The sequence below is a fragment of the Sciurus carolinensis genome, chromosome 7, assembly GCF_902686445.1.
Source record: "Sciurus carolinensis chromosome 7, mSciCar1.2, whole genome shotgun sequence".
In the NCBI taxonomy this organism is placed as follows: Eukaryota; Metazoa; Chordata; class Mammalia; order Rodentia; family Sciuridae; genus Sciurus; species Sciurus carolinensis.
In genome coordinates, this window is record NC_062219.1 from 12,093,309 (window position 1) to 12,114,772 (window position 21,464).

The window sequence follows — 21,464 nt, forward strand, 5'->3', positions numbered from 1 at the left end:
TCACAAGGAGACATCACTCTAAACCTCTTAGAATAGCTAAAAATTTTTAAAAAGTAAACTGATAACATCAAAAGCTGTTGAGGATATGGAGCAACAAGTGGGAATACAAGATGATACAGCCCCCTTGGGAAGTAGTTTAGCATCTTATAAAATTAAACATACATTTACTATACGACCTATCAATCCCATGCCTAGGTATTTACCCAAGTGAACTGAAAACTTAGGCTTACACAAACTTGTACACAAATGTTTATTGCAGCTTTACTATAAATGTACCAAATGTTTATAGCAGCCAAGAATTGGAAATAACCAAAATGTTCAACATGTCCTTCAAATGTCCTTGAATGTGTAACAATTATATGTATCATAGACTACTACTCAGAAATTAAAAAAAAAAAAATCTATTGTTCAACTCAGTAAATTGGGTGAATTTTCAATGAATTTTGCTAAGTGAAAACAGACCAAAAAGGGGACATATTTTATAATTTCATTTATATGACATTCTGGAAAAGGTAGAATTCTAGGGACAAGTCAGTGGTTGCGGGGGGTGGGGGGGACGTTTACCGAGAATCACATAAGGGAATATTTAGAATGATAGAACTGTTCACAGAGCACTGTGGTGGTTGCATTTGTTGAAAACTCATCAAATCCTACACCACAAAGGGTGAACTAACCTATTAGTCAAGTTTTAAAGAACCTGATGAGGGTTTCAGGGAAGCTCAAGATGGAATGAGCCTGTAAGAAAGCAGCAGCCCTTGTACAGACACAGACCTTTGCTACAGTGGGTGACGACCAAGGAACTGGTCTAAGCAACTCTGGAACCTATTACTCTGATTAAATACTGTAAGCCCACGACAGAAAAATCAAACAAAAACTATATAAACACTGCACCGTACTAGGTAAATGCACTGCCGTCACAAGCACGGCTGGCAATTCTGAAACCACTTTACATACACAGAGAACAAATTTGCAAATAAATCGTAGATAATGGGAGCCGAGATTTTCACTGTCAGAAAAAGAAGTTACAAAATGGAGAAGGCTAGAAGGAACTCTGGCACTTGATTAGAGTTGGAGACATCAGTATGAGCTCATGTTTATTTTAACATAAATACAGGTAAATAGATACAAAAATATAAGTAGGTAATGGGTATGGATTTGGAAATAGCAGCATGCATTTGTGTTTCACATACATATAGATACAGAAATATAAAGCTGAACCAGAAATATCATTATAAACCCATGTTTATTCTGATTGACAGATACACAGATGTAGATGGGCATATACACGGATTAATATATATATATATACAAGTATTTCCAAGCTCTGCTCATGGAGAAGGCCTAGAAGAAGAAGGGACACTCCAAGAGCATTGAGCACACCAAGCACCCAGACCTTGGTTTCTAAGTGCCATTCTCAGATGAAGTCAGGGACCACTTGGAAAAACAGCTGTTGTGATTGAGCCACAGAGAAGCGGAGTCCAACTTAGACCAGGGCGTCATCCTGATGGAAGGCTTCCTGGCCATAACGTCACACAGTCATCAGGACCGCAGTGGGAAAACTTAAAGGCAGGTCAGACACATCCTGTCATGCAGAGAACACCGAAAAGAACACAGGAGCCAACCCAAGAGTTCTCAATCAGCAGAGCCGGAGCAAGCTAAGTGACACGATAATGATGGTGTTGGGTCATGACCACCCCAGATGCCCCATGAGTCCATAATGACACAAACAAATGACCGAATGAACAGAGGGGAAGAAACAATCTTCCTGACAAAAGAATTTCAATTACTAAGCGTAGAAGTGGTGGGGCTGCAGCTCAGGGGTAGAGCACCTGCCTAGCATACCCAAGGCCCTGGGTTCAAGGCCCAGCACTGCAAGAAAGAAAAGATGAGAGCAAGAGTCCTCACTAGAGGACATGGTCCCAACTGCCAGTGGTGGATGAACGGGAAAAGCAACAGACAGTGGGGGAAATTTTAAGGAGAAACAAACCTCAGCAAAGCCTCAAAGTTCGTCCTCTAGACTTTGCCAGATGCCGGGCTTGTTTTCAGGTAAGACAGCAAACTACTGAATACCCCTCCTCCAGGAGGTGGAGGGAACTCCCTCCCCAGGAGCACGGCCTGCACCTGGAAACCTGCTTCTGATGAGGAAAGAACAGAAAGCAAAACACAGGAACTTCCCTGCAGAGAAAGCCACCCGACACATCAACCAGGGGACCGAGGATCGCATGCCCCACAATAAGCCCTGGTGAAACAATGTGCTCCCAACATAAAGCAAGGAGGAGGGCACGTCCCCTTCATGATGTTGCTGCCAAATCCATATCCCTATCGGATGAGACACCAAGCCCATAAAGGGACATGCTACGAAATTCCTGAACATTACTCCCCAAAAACATCAAGGTCATGAAAGACAAGGAATATCCAAGAACATCCACAGACAGGAGCATACTAACCAGACACAACCGCCAAGCGCAAGGTGCAGTCAGAGAATGAATTTTGGAACAGAAAACATAAATTAGTGGAAACACCGAGGCAAGTCCAAATGGTCTGTAGTTCAGCTGATTCCCATGCGACGTTAACGGCCTTCTCCCTGTCCAAGTTGCAGAGTTGATTTCTAATAATCTGTCCAAATGCAGGGCAGATACCTCCTCCAGGAAGCCTTCCATCAGGATTACGCCCTGGTCTAAGTTGGACTCCGCTGCTCTGTGGCTCCATCACAACAGGCACCACTTGGCATTGTTTTCTTTTGAATATCATCCTACAGAGGCTTCTGGAATAAAATGTCCCATTCTACTGTAGTCATCCACTTGCTTCTCCCATTCAGCTCAAGATCCCTGGGAAAGATGGCAGAGCAGGTGATGATGGTCACTAGCCTTGGGGATGCCAGTTCCCAGGCTTACCAAGTGATCTGGAGTAGGTTGCTCGGTAGTGCAGAGACCCACTTTCACTCAGCTCTAAAACCAAGAGCTGACTGGGGGTTTAATGAAACAACAGACACAGGTGATCAGCTCTGTGCTTGCTCACAGTGACCCTCATTCTCTTTATTAATGCCAAGGGCCCATTTATTTCACGGCTCTGTTTGACCCCTGACAGGTGATGAGGCTCAGTGAACATTTGCTACATGCATAGAATCATTAGTGAATTACGAACACAAACACCAGCAAACACCTATCCAATATCTACTTATTAGCAGATTACCTTCAAAGATTCTGCAGGCAAGAGTTGCTTCTCTCTGCCGGGTGCAGTGGCTCATACCTGTAATTCTGGCAGCTCAGGAGGCTGAGGCAGGAGGATCATGAGTTCAAAGACAGCCTCAGGAACTTAGCAGGGCCTTAAGCATCTTAGCAAGACTCTGTCTCTAAATAAAGCATAAAAAGGGTTGGGGATGTGGCTCAGTGATAACGTGCCCCTGGGTTCAATTCCTGGTACAAAAGCAAACAAGAATTGCTTCTCTGCCTGCTCGTTAAAATCAGTTGAGGAACTTCATCCATATACTAAAGCCCAAGTTCCAGTCTCAGAAATTTTGACTTAGTTGCTCTGAGATAGGGCAAGTCGAGACCTACTGTGTAGTCAGAGGAATAGGAAATAAACATTACGTGGGGGAAGTACCGCCATCCTAGTAGCAAAGAGCACACCTAGCACACTTCGGATTCCAAGGAACCAGGGATTCTTGGGTAAATGACCGATTCTGGGACTGGGGCAGGAGAAACCCAAAATGAGGGGGTGTGTCAAAGGGACCCAGGAACCAGTGGAAAGAACTCTTAATGGCCAAAGCTGGAACCTTTGGAGCAGCAAAATACAGTATTGGATTATAACCTAAAATAAATATCCAGGAAACCATACTGATAAAAATGACTGCATAAGTAACTACAAATCTCCCGTGTAGGATTGTGAATCAATTATGTGGATTCTTCCACCTCTAGTTGGCGGTACATAACTCGTATTCCAAGTGTGGGCTGCGAATGGTGACTTCCATCCCTAGAGTACAGTATGGAAAGAGAGAGTAATTTCACAGTAGAGGATCTGGAGCTGGGTGACCAAGGTTGACATCAGCGGTAACAGGTCACACAGACAATGTGCCCTTGACATCATGTAACGATGGCACTTCACAGCTGTAGTCTTCCTCCCCAAAACACATGGACCAGTCATGAGGGACATTCCCTAAACATCTGACTGGTGCCCCTCCAAACTGTCGAGGTCCTCAAACACAAAGAGCCTAAGAAATCATTACAGCTAAGAAGCAGCTAAGGAGACTTGATAACGGCATGTAATATGGAGTCCTGGATGGGATCCGGGAACGGAGAAAACATGAGTTATGTGTGGACTTCAGTTAATAGTAACGACATATCAATATTGCTTCACTACCTGCCATGTGTACCACAATAAGGTAGGATGTTAATAACAGGGGAAAATGGGTGTGGGTGATACAGGAACTCTTTATACTATTTTTACAATCATTGCGTAAATTTAAAACTGTCCCACAATAAAACTTTATTAAAAGAGAAAGTTGGCCAAGAGATAAATGGATGGCATCATTGTCATGGGTCAGAACAAAGAAATCACAAAAGAGCAGGACTCAAATATGGGAAATAAGTAGGTGTCAAGAACTCTCTAAATTCCCAGGATCCGAGAACTACCAGGAGGGCCACTACAGTCAATAAGATAGGAACACAGAGCATGCAGAAAAATATTAAAGGTAGTTTTTTTTTTTTTTTGGAGGGGAGCTACTGGGGCAATTGACCACTGAGCCATACCTCCAGCCCTTTTTACTTTTTATTTTGAGACAGGGTCTCACTGCTTTTTAGAGCCCCTCTACATTGCTGAGGCTGGCCTCAAGTTTGCAATCCTCCTATCTCGGCCTCCAGAGCCACTGAGATCACAGGCATGCACCACCACACCCATATAAAAAAGTAGATTTGATAAACTATTAGAAACAAAAATTCTGGATGAAAAGAGTTAATTTTGAATAGGTTTTTCTGGTCCTATATACTCAATTCTTTAACAAACACCTCCTTCTCCCTCCAACGTGTTCACTAACACCCACAAATATTCTTCTCCTTACGCAAAAGATATTTCCAAATTAAATGCATTTAAATGAGTGGGCAAAAATATTCTCATGTTTGAAATAAAAAACTGTTTCAGATTTCAGAAGACGAGTCCCCAAACTTGATTTGAGAAGTCAAAATTGTACTGCTTTTGTTTTTGTCAAGATAAAGTATGTATTTTTTCAACCTTATGTAACTTTACTTCCCACAGCTGGTGTTTCAGGGGCTCCAGGGGGAAACCAGCATGTTCTTGTTGGTTTCTTTGGGAAACTTTTGCACGGGAACACCATGACATTCCTGATGTGTGAGAGGACTTTGGCATGTCGAAGCTGCCGGGTACTTTGATTTTAGCCTGTATCACACAAAGAATAAGCCAAAAGTTTAGAGAATGTACATGGCCCAGAAACACAAAGTTATTTCTCGTTCTAATGAAATATGTTCTGGAATGATCTGCAATCCAGACAAATCTCTTCTAACATGAAACACACCCAAACAATGACTCCCCAAGTGAAGGAAATGGCTTCGGATCGTAATTCCACAGCCAACAACATGTTCCAGAGCTTCCGGCAACCACAAAATATTCTCGTCCATCACACAAACACCAACTACGGAAAACAGCACTCTAATTCCTTGATACGCACACAGACCACAAAAATTAAATCTCTGTCCATCATTAAATTTTAGGCTTTAAGATATGCAACTCAACCTTCTATTCACAAATATCATAAAAGCTAAAATGGACATTCTGAAACCTTTTGAAATGACAACTCACACCAAAAATACCCAACATTAAGCACTTTAGCTAAAACCACAGCAGGTTCTTTATATACCATTTCCAATATTGCATATTTAAAAATGTGGTTTTTTTTTAATTTATTTTTATTGTAAACAAATGGGATACAAGTTGTTTCTGTTTGTACATGGAGTAACAGCATACCATTTGCATATTCATACATTTACATACAGTAATGTTGTTTGATTCATTCTGTTGTTTTTTCTCTCCCCCCCTCTCCACCTCTCTTTTCCCTCTATACAGTCCTTCCTTCCTCCATTCTTGCCCCCCTCCCACCCCCATTACGTGTCATCATCCACTTATCAGTGAGATCATTCGCCTTTTGGATTTTTGAGATTGGCTTATCTCACTTAACATGATATTCTCCAATTTCATCCATTTGCCTGCAAATGCCATAATTTTATTATTCTTTATAGCTGAGTAATATTCCATTGTATATATATGCCACAGTTTCTTTATCCACTCATCAACTGAATGGGGTTGATGGGGTTCTTATGTACAGCAGGAATCCTTTCCATACCTATGAATACTTACAGCATGCCACCACCTAATAACTCCCCAGCTGCCTTCTCCTTCCTCAGTGATTTTCTCTCCCCACCCCACCCATACAACTCCTCCTATTGCTGAGATTGCCTCTGAGCATTATTTTGCATGCAGGAGGCCTCCTTGGACCCATCGGAGTCTTAATGAATCCTAACTTGCCCAGCATGGTTTCTGCCTGGAATGTCGGGGTGCTCCTCCAGGGAGGGAGCACACAGCCATGCCCCCAAAGGACAGCTCATTCACTGACCAAGAAAAGTTAACTCTTGTAGACTGGGACCCAGGGCCTCAAGCACACTTGGCAAACACTCCACCCCTGAGTCACACCCCAGTCCAAGAAAAAGTAACTCTTAGGCACACCAGGATATGTGCTGCAGCAAGACTTGCACAAGAGATACAAAGTTATAATCAGGACAGAGTGAACTGAACTTGGACACAGAGGAAGGGGTTGGGGGATCACCTGGTAAAATGAAAGTTTAGCTAGGTATGGTGGTGCATGCCTATAATCCCAGCACTCAGGAGGCTGAGGCAGGAGGATTGCAAGTGAGAGGCCAACCTCAGCAACTTAGTAAGACCCTGTCTCAAAATAAAAAATAAATTAAATAAAAAGAACTGGAGATGTAACTCAGTGATCAAATGCCCCTGGGCTTAATCCCAGTACCAAAAAAAAGAAAAAAAGTTTAATGTCACCAGGTTAAAAAAGCTGATACATCCATCTTCCCAACGATCCCTGGTCGTAGAAAGAGAAACCTCCCAAATTCGGTAATGACACTAACAGAGCCTGCGAGGTTATGCACGCAGATCACACGGGCCTTTCTGTATCTACCAGGTGATTCTGTACATTGCTGCTCTGATTCATTGTGAACTTCTTAAAGTTTAACTTTCAAAGAGAAATAAATTGTCCATTTCTAAGTCAGCGACAAAGAGGATAATCACCTTCTATCTGCAAATACTGCCAATGTTGTTAGTGTTTCACTACTGATAGAATATATGGTAACCTGTTTTTGTAGTAGAATGGTCTTTGACATAGTTTCGGGCCACTGAAGTTTCAAGAATAGCTTAAAGAGTGTCCACATCCCCCTCATCCAGAAATCTAGTTTCTCCAAATGTCACCAGCTCACCTTGTTGGCTTTCCTTTCCCCTCCATTTATATGCTTCAGGGTAAGATCTTGATAACTACTTTATATTTCTATCACCTGCCCTTTCTACATATCAGCAATTATTTCCTTAATGTTTCAGTACTTTGCTTGAGGTCGTGATAACAATTCATTTTTATTCCAATATACAATAAAAGGTACAGAAGACTGGAATGGATTTGTAGTAATATTAGTATAAGCTGGGTTTTGCTTTTAGAAAAAAAGTTTCAATCACATATTCATTCAATAAATACTTAACAGTAACATGGTTCTTCTGGGTGCCAAATCATTGTGGTCAATAAAACAAACAGGGTCCTTGTTGTCAAGTGTGGGTTGGCCTCAGGAAGGGAGTGAGTGCAACGGGTCCCTCCAGGCAGACACCGGGAGCCAGGTTCTGAGATGCAGACTCAATTTATTCAGGAAGTGCAGTAGTGTAAGGAGCAAAATTAAATGTGTCACATTCTGTGTGCTGTGTAACTTGCAAAAAAAACAACTTGTTTACTCTGTGCTGTGTAACTTACAAAAAACAACTTGTGCTGTGTAACTTGCTTGTGTTGTAATGAGGTAATGATGTGGTGTTGCCCCTAGATAGGATTAGATAGGATTGACGTTGCCCCCAAATTGGAGACACGTGCAACTGACCCCGAGTAAGATAACCGCTTCCCCCGACCAAGACCGACTGGCAGGATCTGATAAAAAGGGTTTAAAAGGACTCAGGATGAGCCTAGCTCCAGTCCCTGTTTTACACCAATGACGCCAATGCTGCGCCCAGCCTGAAGAGGACTCACTGACTTGCTCATTGCTTGCTGGACCATCCATCATCCTGACTGTGACTGAGATGTCCCTGTGGAAGTAACAGCGGAGCTGCCTGTGTGCATCCTGCCCGAGACGTCTCCGCCCGGCCTGCCTGCTGTGACCTCGCCGCCCTCCTTCACCGTCCAACCGTCCTTGCCAATCAGGACTCCGACCGGAGGGAGCTCCCCATCATGATCTCCTGAACTGTCTTCCTGATTGACCTCTTGGAGTCGCTGCCCTTTGACTCAAGACACGGAGTGGACCTTAGGAGCGGGTCTCAGTAAGGAGTGAGTCTTGTTATTCAGGGCTTATGATAATTTAGTGATTAAGTTGTGTGTGATATTGGTGTGACTAAAAGTTAGAATAACTATAAATAATTGTGTGATCAGCATCAAATAAAAGCCAAAAAACTGATGTTGGACTAAATTTACTCTCACTGACTCCTCCTTGCCGCTCGTGACAAGTAGTTTATATATGGCGTGAGAACTCAGGTTACGTGCTTTCAATACCGCACTATGGGGAAGAGCAGACTTCTAGTGGGGACCAGGAAGGCTCAAGAGGCATTGGGTCATCACAGAGTATACTCATGTGACATGAAGAGAGCGAGCCCAGTGTTCTGTGCTCAAGCCCAGTCCATAGCTTGGATCCATGCCTGGTACACCCCAGGATTCTCCTCAGGTCCTGACCCTTATGGACCCTATAGGATAGTTTCCTAGGGTTGACTTCTTTCATAAAATGGAGAGCTAATCAGATCATGGAGAATAGAGATTTTCTCATGTAACATATCATGCGATCCATTTCTTAATCCTTCCATTATTCAGCATCTGTTAAGTATAATCAACAGATAATTAAGATATTAAAAATATCTGTCCTCAGGTTCGGTGGTAGTCCCAGCTACTTGGGAGGTTGAGGCAGGAGGATCAGTGCTTGAGCCCAGGAGCTTGAGGCCAGCCTGGGTAACAGAGTAAGACCACATCTCCCAAAAGAAAAAAAAAAAAAATCACTACTCACTATATCAAGTAACTTGCATATAATTTCAAATGGCATGCTAACATAAAACATTATCTGTCCACCTAAAATATAAAGAAATCACTGATATGATGGTAATAGCATAAGAATAAGTGAAATCATCCTAACAGACCACTACTTGAAGGGTTTTATTAGAATCTGCAATTTTTGATCTTAATGCCTTATGCACTGGTGCACTAAATAGCTAAGCACCTTCTTCTCCCGTGGCCATCCCTCCTTCCCTCGCAGATCACAGGTAACGGTCAGAAAGGAAATCTCCTCTCCATGGTGGTAACTGCTGAGTGAGCTTTGGGAGCTATGCCCTTAAATAGAACAGTATGGAAGAAACGGTCACCTCATTTTAAATTGGTTGCAAAGGTCTTTGAAAAAGGTAAAATTTCAGAAATCATTTGTTAGAAAGAAAAAAAAAAAAGTAGCTGAACAAGAAGACATGTTAGGCCAAAAACATCCTGCGAGTAGACTTACAGGCAACACGACGGTTTAATAGAAAGAACGTGGGCCTTGGAACCAGCTGGATCTGGGTCGCACTCCTGGCCCGCTCATTATTAATAGTTCATTTTTTTGCTCTTGGGCAAGTTACTAAATTCTTTCCTTCTCTAAGAAAAAGAGACATGGAAAATAAGACCCAACCTGAATTGTTAAAAGGATTCAAACAACGAATGCACAGGGGCTGGCTTTGCACCCAGCATGGTGGGCCTAGTCCCCGCCTGGCCCAGAGGAGAGGGAAGCAGGCTCTGCTTCTGGTGGCACCAACCATGATCTGACACCCACCCTCCATTCCTCTTGCTCTCCCAGGAGGCCACTTGCTCTTCTAGATGTGCCACTGAAAATCCTCGCCGGCTCCCCACCTTGACCTCATCCTACGCACAAACCAGCCTTTGCCCCACAAGCGTCAGGTCAGTGTTGCTGGCTCTCTTTCCGCTCCCTGTGCTCAGTGTCAGTCACTTCCATCACTTAGGATGAGGAAAAGGAAGTGGAAAGAGAAATGACAAAATAGTTACAGCTCACGAGGGACCCTAGTGAGAATCTAGTTCAGATGAATAAAAATGGCGCGTGAGAAGAGATGGGTGAGCCTGTAAGGAACAGGTCCCGGCATCAGGACTGGCTGGGATGGGACATCTCTGGGAAAGGAAACCAGCTCAAACAAGAACCAGACATTGCATTCAGGAAAAGAAAGAAACCCACTGTAATGGCGGAAAGCCACTCACTCACTGAAGACCCAATTGGGACTTGTTGGAACGGTATTTGAAGATCTTCTGCCACTGGTACTACACAGCTTCTTAGGTCACTGCAAGGAGACCGACGGCTGGCAAGCCTTCCCCTCCTCTCACTCTGCTGGAGTCTCAGTGAGCAGACAGGAGAGGGGATGCCTGGTGCTTTCGTTCCACGGTGCTCGGGATGGACCCAGGACTTCATGCGTGCGAGGCGAGTGCTCTCCCACTGAGCTACATCCCTAGCCTACTGCCTTCTTTTAAAGAGGGTCATCTCAATCTACATCCGGACCAGGATTCCAATTTCGAGGTGGTGACATGATCAAAACAAGCCTGCGCTCCATGGTTTGATACCTATGACGCAGCACAGACTTGGCCTGTGAGACCTTCCTTCTAAAAGTTGGCCCAGCAGCAGCTACAAAGTCGTTCATTGAGTTTCCTGAAATCTCAGGTATTAAAATCAGCAAAGATCTGCTTGCCAATATTATCCTAATTCCAATACCAAGATTAATGTTTTAAAAAACAAAAATTTTTTAGACAAATTATCGCCAGGAGGATCCATTTTATGTGTTAATAAAATGTAAGTCTCACACCTCTGAGAACTTCAGTTTCGGCATCAAACACTTACTCTGTACTTAAAGTCGTAAGAGTCCTTTGACCTTAACTTAGGGAGGGGTGGGGTATGACCTTAACTTAGGGAGTGGGGAATCGTGCGTTAACAAAGTACTCACTAAAACTACTAAAACTCTTCAGTTTTCGTCCAGTGAAAAGACTTGGGCTACTATTTCTCTTATCATGGTATATGTTCAAAACTCATTGTGGCCATCCTCTCTAATAAACCAGAATTTTTTTTTTTTTTTCTGTAATTTAAAGAGAAAACTTAAATGAAAGTATCTTGCTTGCCCTGAAATCATTTGGTCTGTTTTCCTTTCCAACCAAACATTTATATTATTTTTTTAAATTAATGCTCTTTTTAAGGACTGCTATTATTTCAAATACCATGTTATTTCAAACCATTCTGATAAATGAACCAGCTATTAAGCAGGGGACTGGAACAGGCTGTTAAAATACACCCTCGGAGCCCGGAGAGCTGCTGTTCATGCAACCGACGTGCCAGGACTGAACGGCAGCCCATCAGACCACCTTTCCAGCACCAGCCCAATCTGACAATCACAACGGCACGAATGACCCACCACTAACCAGCAAGCTGGGCAAGTCCATTGGCAAAAACGAGGAAAACACTGGGACCAAAGACGACCACACTCTGCTGTCTACCTCAGTTGAGTCTCCGGTGAGGTCCAGGCAGCAAGGAACCGTAGACTCGCCTCCTGTGGACACATGCCCCTCGCTGACCCACAGGGGTGACCTGTGGAGTCCTCCCACAGGGACGATGACAGGCAGAAAGGCCCGCTGCACTCCACGGAAAGAGCGTCTGAAGGTCACGTCCTTTCCCCGGGTCCGCAGGTGCGCGTGGCAGCCAGTCAGAGCCAGAGCGTGGCCTCCGGTCTTGGGCTTCAACCAGGAGCCACATTCCCTTCCAAAGAGGGAATTAAGGATCTCGAGCTCTCTTCCTGTTCGAGCATGCCCTGCGTTTACTTGTTTGTTGCGCCATTTACCGTGCTATGAAAATAATGTTCTGGAACAGTTCAGTCAACACTCTCAGTCCTCTCGCTGCCCCCCCCCCAAGGACATCCCAAGGACACCAGGCCCTTCCTGCGCCTCTTCACCAGCCCCAGCTTCCGCTTCCTCGGGCCTCCGGCCATGTCACAGGGACTGCTTTCTGGCTTCTGCACCCCCAGACCTCCGGCTCCCCTCCCGACTCCTCCTCTCGCCTCCGTGACCACGCACCCGTGTGACTTTCTCATTCCCATGCTACTTTCTTCTGTGCGCTCTGCTCAAACATCTGGGCCAGGAGGGCAGCGGCAGGAAGAACAAGCAGAATGTTACTACCACCCTTGCTCGGCATCCTGTGCCAGCCTTCGCTGTCTGGCCCCGTGTGATTGGATGGTTAATGCCGCGAGGACCCGAACCCCAGCTCCCACTCACTGATAACATCTGACTGTTCCTCACCCTTACCTTCCACTCCACAACCAGAGAGAGGCAAAGCGATGTAGGCGAAGCTGTGTCCTCACACATACCTCAGGAGGGACAGAGCTGCCCATCCTCTTTAAACTGTGTTTCAAGATATCAGTGGGGGGCTGGGGTTGCGGCTCAGTGGTAGAGTGCTTGCCTAGCATATGTGAGGCACTGGGTTCAATTCTCAGTAACACATATAAATAAATAAAGGTCCATCAACAACTAAAAAAAAGTACTAAAAAATGTAAAGAAGATATCTATGGGCTTGGCTTATTTCACTTAGCACGATATTCTCCAACTCCATCCATTTACCAGCAAATGCCATAATTTCATTCTTCTTCAAGGCTGAATAATGTTCCACTGTGTGTATGTACCACATTTTCTTTATCCATTCATCTGTTGAAGGGCATCTAGGTTGGTTCCATAGTTTAGCTATTGTAAATGGAGCTGCTATAATCATTGATGTGGCTGCATCGCTGTGGTATGCTGATTTTAAGTCCTTTGATATATGCCAAGGAATGGAATAACTGGGTCAAACGGTGATTCCATTCCACATTGCTTTCCAAAATAGTTGCACCATTTTGCATTCCCACCAGCAATGTAGGAGTGTACCTTTTTTCCTACACCCTTGCCAACATTTATTTTTGCTTGTATTCTTAATTACTGCCCTTCTGATTGGAGTGAGATGAAATCTTAATTTTGATTTGCATTATGCTCCATTTATGTATGCTCTATCAAAATGTATAAATGCATTCTACCGTCATGTACAACTAATTAGAACAAATTTAAAAAATAAATAAGTAAATGTATAATTTAACTGAAAAAAAAAAAAAAAAAAAGAGAGAGAGATATCAAGGGGTTTTTTGGAAGACTTGTGAAAAGACCGAAGAAAGGAAGAACATGCAGGGCTGGGTGGTGGTAGGGTTTCTCTTTCTCCCTAGGTCAGATTTTGGATTTAGAGGCCTTTGGGAGCTGGACAGCCATCGACTGCTGCCCTCCTGAACCCGGGCTGAGGGTGACAAAGGGCACTGGGAAGACTCAGGGGACGCCAGGATGTTCTGTGCCCTGAGCCAGGCACATCTTACTTGGAAACCCACCTGGACTCTCCCTTCCTGAGTCCAGGCTTGTCTTCATGGATCAAGACGACCTCCGTGGACACACTGCCGGGCTCCGGTCCCTACACGCCCCCATCTCACGAGGCAGCAAACGAAAATCCAAGTAGCAGAGGCAAATCTAGGAGGGTAGAGGCTGCGACACAGGAGAGCGGATCGTCCTGTGGGCAGTGACCACCACACATCTCCCTCTGCAGGGGACACCAAGGCCTGGGGAGGAGGTTCCTGAGGAGCCTGAACAGGCCACACAAAGCAGCACAGCAGCAGCATCCAAGTTGGTTCCTCACTGGAGACCCCAGGCTGGGGCAGGGGAGCCAAATCCAGCAAAAGACAAGGAAACAATGATCCGGAGCCAGGAGCAGCAGCGGGGAGTCCTGACCCCAGGGCAGACACAGTCACACCAACTGCAAGGACAGAAGAGCAGAAACCGCAGCCCGAACTTTTGGAGGTGAGCAGCGTCCTTCCGTGGGGGTCAGAGTCGAAGACAAGGGCGCGGAGAGGCCCGGGCAGCCCAGGGAGGAGGCAGGAGGAGCTCGGGGCAGAGGGCTGAGCCCCCCACGCGCCTCCCGCCACTTCCTCCCCTTCTCTCCCGGCATCAGGGTAAGTGGACTAAGTCAGACTCAGAAATCAAGGGGGACTGTCTCCCACTAGAGCCAAGAAAGCGGGTGTCCCGACCCGCGGGACATCAACACGGGACCGCAAACCTGAGAGAGAAGGAATGAAGGGACAAGAGACGCAGGGAGAGGCAGCAAGACAGGAATTCTGATCAAGCTGCAAATTTTTATTGTTCACACAGGGGTATTTATACTGAGGGAAGGAGGGGTGTGACAAGGTGCAGGCTGGTTGGCTGTGTTCTTCTGCTGGGTTCCTGATAGGGTGCAAATTCGCGCCGGCCGGGAGGTGAGGTTCGCGCCGCCGGGAAGGGGAAGTTTGCGCCGGCGGGAAGGGAGGGGCGCTGCTGCTTATTGTAAAGATCAGAATGTTCTCAGAATAAGAACTTCTTGGTCCCTGACATTTCCCCCTTTCTTATATAAAATTATTGACCATTTTTCGATAGCCATATTTTAAGGGGGTGATAGAGGCTATGCGCTGAGGCGGGGGCGCGGCTTGCCCGAACAGGTACAGAGCTGGAGTGACAATCCCTCGGGAACTGCGCCTGTCTTAGGTTGTCCATGGCAGAGCAACATCCTTACCCGTCATTGGATAATGAGGCTCTAGCCCTCATTTCCTGTCTTAGGTTGGTATGAGCTCTCACGAATCTTACCCGTCATTGGCTGTCCAGTTCAGCTCACAGGGGTGATGGTCTTTTAAGATCATCATCACGATCCATCATCTCCAGTCGATGGTAATGAACCTGAATAGGTTTCGCCTGTATAGCCTCAATTTGAGCTTTAAGAAAAGCCATGATCTTGTTGAATATCAAAGGACCTATAGATACAATAAGCAGCAAGCAAAGGAGGGGACCTAAGAAGGGAAGAAGATAGGGAAGGAGTCCACTGAATCCAGTCCATAGTGGATTATCAGCCAGTGCTTGTCGGCGTTTTTCTGAGTCTTCCTGCAGCTGTTTGATCTTGTCCTTAACAATTCCTGACTTGTTGGCATAGAAACAGCATTTTTCCTGCAAAGACAGACAAATGCCTCCCTGTTCGGCAGTTAGAAGGTCTAAACCTCTCCTATTTTGTAGGACCACTTCTGCTAAGGAATCCACCTGATCTTGAAGATCTTGTATGGTGCTTGAGAGTATCTGTACATCAGAAATCAATTGTCTGGATAATTTTGTATATTGAGTAAGAGAGACCCCCAAACCAGCAGTACCTGAGGCCACTGCTGTAGAGGTTGTGCAAGAACAGGGTCTGTCATTCAGGGGATTTTTCGCATAGATTGTTAGCTGCATCTATAAGAGAGGAAGATTCATCCTCAGGGGGAAGGTTTCCGTCCCTGGGTTGTGGTAAATCATTGACCTGTTTGACCAGGCGTTCTGGTAACCATCTTGGGGCTGCTTGTTCTTGATCTAAAATACAAGCTGAGCCTCGTCCCCAAATGAGGACGGGATCTGGGCCTTTCCATTTATTTGTTAAAGGATCGCGCCACATAACAGATGGGCGAGCAGAACTAGAAGAGGGATGCCAATGTCTGTCTGCGGTCGAATGTCCTTCATTGTCTAGGGTAAGAAAGTTAAGAGCAAATAATGCATGATTAAGGCGATCCCTGGGAGTGGTAAATGCAAGGGAAGAGGCCTTAAGGCGGGTAAGCCAGGTTTTTAAGGTGAGGTGTGCACGTTCCACAATGCCTTGACCTTGAGGGTTATATGGAATTCCAGTAGTATGAGAGATTTGAAGAGTGGCACAAAACTGTTTGAACTTGGTACTGGTATATGCAGGGCCATTATCTGTCTTAATATGTGCTGGCTTTCCCATTATGGAAAAGGCTGAGACAAGATGAGAAATGACATCCTTGGTAGCTTCTCCGCAATGCGGTGATGCAAAAATAAAGCCACTAAAGGTATCTATGGAAACATGTATGTACTTTGTTTTCCCAAATTCAGGAAAGTGAGTAACATCCATCTGCCAAATCTGATTGGGCAGTAATCCTCGAGGGTTAACACCCAGATGTTGAATAGGAAGGGAGACAACGCAAGCAGGACACGCTTTTACAATTTCCCTTGCTTGTTGCCTGGTAATTTTACAAAGTAGCCGAAGGCTCTGAGAATTTAAGTGGTGAAGTTTGTGTAAATCTGTGGCCTCTCGGATGGATCCAATAAGAACTGGGAAAAGGGATCGAGTGGCTGCATCAGCCTGAGCATTACCCCGTGATAGGGGACCGGGAAGATCAGAATGTGCTCTAATGTGTCCTAAGAAAAATGGATGTTTTCTAGCCTGAATTAGTCGTTGAAGCTGGTTAAACAAAAAGGCTGCGTTGGAGGAAGCCTTAATGGCGGGTGAAATCTCCAATAGGGGCACAGAATGGGCAATGTAAGCACTGTCTGTATAAATATTAATAGGTTTATCAAAAAATGTCATAAAGACTTGTGTTATAGCAAACAATTCTACAAGCTGTGCTGATGGATAGGCAGTGTCAAAGGTGGTGGGCTGATTATCAACAACAAAGGCTGCACGGCCATTGCTGGAGCCATCTGTAAAAACAGTAAGGGCTTGTGGAATAGGAGCCTTCCGAGTAACCCGAGGAAAAATAAATGGATGTAACTGAGCAAAATGCAAAAGGGGGTCATTGGGAAGGTGGTTATCGATTATTCCCAAAAAGCCTGATAGAGCAATACCCCATTCATCCCTCGTCTGTAGCAAAAATTGGGTTTGATCCTTAGTGTATGGAATCAGAATGCTATCAGGGTCTTTGCCAAAATGTTGTCGAGAAAGCAAGCGACCTTTAATAATGATAGAAGCTACCTGAGCAGGATAGACAGCAATAACTTTAGAGGATGTGGCGGGCAAATGAACCCAAAGCAAGGGGCAACCTTTATTTTTAAAATGTGGATCCCGCTGCCAGAATAGTCCCGTGGGTGTATGAGGGGTGTGTAATATAACCAAAACCAAAGGAAGGTTATAAGATATTTGTGTAACAAATTGTTGAGCAATGGCTTCTGTGACTTGAATTAATGCTTGCTGTGCCTCGGGAGTAAGCTCTCGAGGAGAAGAAGGGTCAGAATCTCCCCTTAAAATATCATTAAGAGGCAAAAGCACATAGGTGGGCAGTTTTAAATATGGTCGTAGCCATTGGATATCCCCTAGTAGTTTTTGGAAATCGTTAAGAGTGTGGAGATGGTCCACACGCAATTGTATATTAGGGATTTGAATTTGATTAGTTTGAAGTTTGAGGCCCAAGTAGGTGTAGGGGTCCTGTGTCTGAACCTTATCAGGGGCTATCTGAAGCCCCAAGGCAGTAAGGGCTTTATAGAGATCCAAATAACAATTATTAAGATCATAGGTATTAGGTGCAGCAATTAACAAATCATCCATATAATGTAATATATAAACTTGTGGCCACCGCTCTCTCACAGGGTCTACTGCTTGAGCAACATATTTTTGGCAAAGACTAGGGCTGTTAGCCATACCCTGGGGAAGGACCTTCCATTGAAATCTTTGCATAGGGCCCTGAAAATTGATGCGGGGGAGGCTGAAAGCAAAATAGGGTCTGTCATCAGGATGTAAAGGAATAGTAAAAAAGCAATCTTTTAAGTCGATGACCATTTTATAATAGTCCCTAGGAATAGCTACCGGTGTAGGGATGCCTGGCTGTAGTGCCCCCATCGGGCGCATAACCTTATTGATAGCGCGCAAATCCTGTAAAAGGCGCCATTTGCCTGATTTCTTCTTAATAACAAAAATAGGAGTATTCCAGGGTGAGGTTGAGGGTTCCACATGGCCGGCTGTCAACTGTTCCTGTACTAACATAGAGGCAGCCTCTAATTTTTCTTGGGTAAGGGGCCACTGATCCACCCACACAGGAGTTTGAGTTTCCCAAATAATTTTGTCTGCATGGGGTACAGGAGGGTCAGGGACCGACACTAAAAATCCACATACCCAAGTCCAAATTTGTCTGTTTTTTGTATGGGCTGTACAGGCTCAACCTGTCCTTGTCCTAGCCTCCCAAGGCCTGTACCAGGGATAAAGCCCATACGAAGCATTTGATGAGTGACTAAAGAGTCGGGACTAGCAAGAATAACTTTCATTTGGCTTAGAATGTCTCGTCCCCAAAGGTTGACAGGGAGATCAGGAACAACGAAGGGGGTAACGGTTCCTTTATTCCCTGTGTTATCTTTTGTGTCAGTCCAATTAAGCACCCTGGAGCTAACTAAGGGGTTTCTTGATTGCCCTATTCCTTTAAGGTCAGTTAGTGATGAGGTGAGGGGCCATTCTGATGGCCAATATTTTTGAGAAATAACTGTGGCATCTGCACCAGTATCTAGGATCCCTCGGAATTTCTTTCCTTCAATAAATAAGGTAAGAGTGGGTCTTTTGTGGGAGATAGGTTGGACCCAATACACATCAGAGGAACCTAAAGAGGCTGTGTTTCCTGGTGAATTTCCTGAATTGAGGGGAAGGAGTATTAATTGTGCAATTTTTGTTCCTGCAGGGATGGCAGCTACTCCGTTAACAGCTGTGGCCAGTATTTTAATTTCTCCAGTGTAATCATCATCAATGATGCCAGGGAAGACCTGAACACCTTGTAAGGTGGTAGGAGCTCTCCCAAGAATAAGAGCACACATATGAGGTGGAGGGGGGCCTACAACCCCAGTGGGTATTATTTGAGGTCCTTGCATAGAGTCTAATATTGTATCGGTGGAGGCACAGAGGTCCAATCCTGCGCTGCCTGGGGTAGCACGTTGGAGGGAGGTGATTGTGGAGAAGGACAGGGAGCCTGGATTGGGTTGGGAGTCTGAGAGGGAACAAACCTTATTGCCCCTGGGTTTGTTCTGGGGGTGGTCGGGGCCAGGGGCTGGCCCCGAGAGGAGTTTCCCGAGAAGTTAGAGGGAATAGGCTGTCCAAGGGCATTGGTCTTGGATCTACACTCCTTGGCCCAGTGGCGACCTTTACCACATTTAGGGCAAAGGGTGAGCGGAGGTGGTTTAGCCCCTGTTTGAGGAAATATGGGTCCTTGACCCAGTTTCCCTGTTGGGCAGTCTCGCGCAAAATGGCCAGGTTGTTTGCAAGTAAAGCAAGTACGTGGGCCAGGGTGGTGAAGGGCCTTGGTGAAGGCGGCACCAATGGCGAGACCCATGGCATGGGCTGTTCCTACCCCGGCACACAGCCTAATGAAGTCAGAAAGGTTCCCTTTATCTTTGTGGGGCCGAAGAACATCTTGACATATTGGGTTGGCATTTTCAAAGGCAAGATATTTTACAAAGGAGCTCTCGTTTTCACTTGGTCCAAGTAGGCGCTCCGCAGTTAGATTAAGCCGGGCAACAAAGTCACTGTAAGGCTCGTCTGGACCCTGATGAATTTTTGCTAGGGAGGTGGTGGCCGAGCCCTTTTGAGGGAGCCGTCTCCAAGCATGCAAACCAGCAGTTTGAACCTGCGCTAGGAGCCCAGTAGGAAAGCGCGCCTGTTTAGGGTTGGTATCAAATGGCGCATTACCCACTAATTTAACATAGGTCCAGGATTTAGAGGAAGCCTTGGTTGAATTTTTTTGGGCAGTTTCCCGACAGTATTCCCTAAAGTCTGCGTTCCACAACAGGAAGTCACCTGCACTGAGGGTGGCTCGGGCCAAAAATTTCCAATCATTAGGGGTGAGCCACTGTGTACTATGGTTCTCTAGCAAGGCCAGTGTATAAGGTGCAGTGGGGCCATACTGTGTACAAGCCTTTTTAAGTCTTTCAAGAAAGCGGAGGCTCAGCCTTTTATAAGAACCAAGGGCTCCACTCTGTCCAGAGGTGGGTTCCTCCTCATCCCCTGATTCCTGGTCCTCCTCTTGTTCCCTCTCTGGTTCTACCTCTTGTTCCTCCCCTGGTTCCTCTTCCTGACTTCCTTCTAAATTCTCTGCTTCAGTTTGGGGGGGCTGATCTGCTTGACTGCGAGTGACTGGAAAGGCAAGAACAGGCTGACCACGTGGCTTCACCTTACGAGTATTAAGGGGTTTTGGGCCAGTTTGTGTTAACTCCGTGCCCAAGGCCAGTGAGCGAAGCTCGGCATCAAGGGCTTTTAGTTCTTTTAAAAGTTGGATTTGTTCCCGCCTATGTTGGAGAGACTCGCGTAAAGGGGTTAGATTAGGCAAGGGAAGCGGGGAAAAAATGTCTGGGGGGGCAGTAGGTCCCTGAAGGACCGGAGCACGAAAGGCAGGGGGTGTATAAGTGGGAAGTGGATTTGTAAGAGGTGGCAGGTCTGGAAAATGGTGTTGAGCCACTGCCTCCTCCAGGGTGGCCTCATCCTCTGGGGTCAACTCATCATAAGGATTTAAAACCGGATAAATCTTAGGGGGATTTTTAGGGGACTCCTTTGGTAAGGTGGGGTCTGGGAGGTTCCCAGGGTCTGGGAGGGTCCCAGGGTCCTGAGAAGCCTGAGCAGGGGGCATTTGAATACTAACCGAAGGGCATGCCGATGGGGGGCGAGAGGTAGATTGCATTGCCTGCTCCCCAATCTTTACAAGTTTTAAAGTACCACTGTCAAAGGGTGAACTTTTAAGAATCTCATTAATTAAATTCCAATAAGAAAAGACAGTGACGGGCACCTTTTGAGGACCAAAGTCTCATAATAATCTTTGAGGCAGTCTCCTACTCTGAGCCACCTTTTACCATCAATCGATCCCTCGAGGGGAAACCAAGGACACAAATCCTCTATGTATGAAAAGAATAATCTTAAATCCTTTTTCTTAACACGCGCTCCCCGAGTCTTGAGGGCCTCCTCGAGACCCGTCAGAAACAAATCATGTGACGAGACTGCTTGTCCCATGGTACGTCACTTACCTTGCGCTGACCTCACTCTCCTCCTGGATCTGACTCCCGGTTGCGTCTACCAGGGCGATCCCGAATCCTGCTTGGCCAAGTCTTCCCCGGAGGGCAGCGTTCCGCTTCTCAAAGTTTCCAATCGACCACGTTGGGCGCCAACTGTCCCGACCCGCGGGACATCAACACGGGACCGCAAACCTGAGAGAGAAGGAATGAAGGGACAAGAGACGCAGGGAGAGGCAGCAAGACAGGAATTCTGATCAAGCTGCAAATTTTTATTGTTCACACAGGGGTATTTATACTGAGGGAAGGAGGGGTGTGACAAGGTGCAGGC

General features: G+C 45.7%; 1 protein-coding gene across 1 annotated transcript in view; it reads right to left on the bottom strand.

The window, feature by feature from the left end:
• The window catches only part of Tiam2 (TIAM Rac1 associated GEF 2), a 218,392-nt gene that overhangs the window by 149,829 nt on the left and 47,099 nt on the right, over positions 1-21,464 (bottom strand).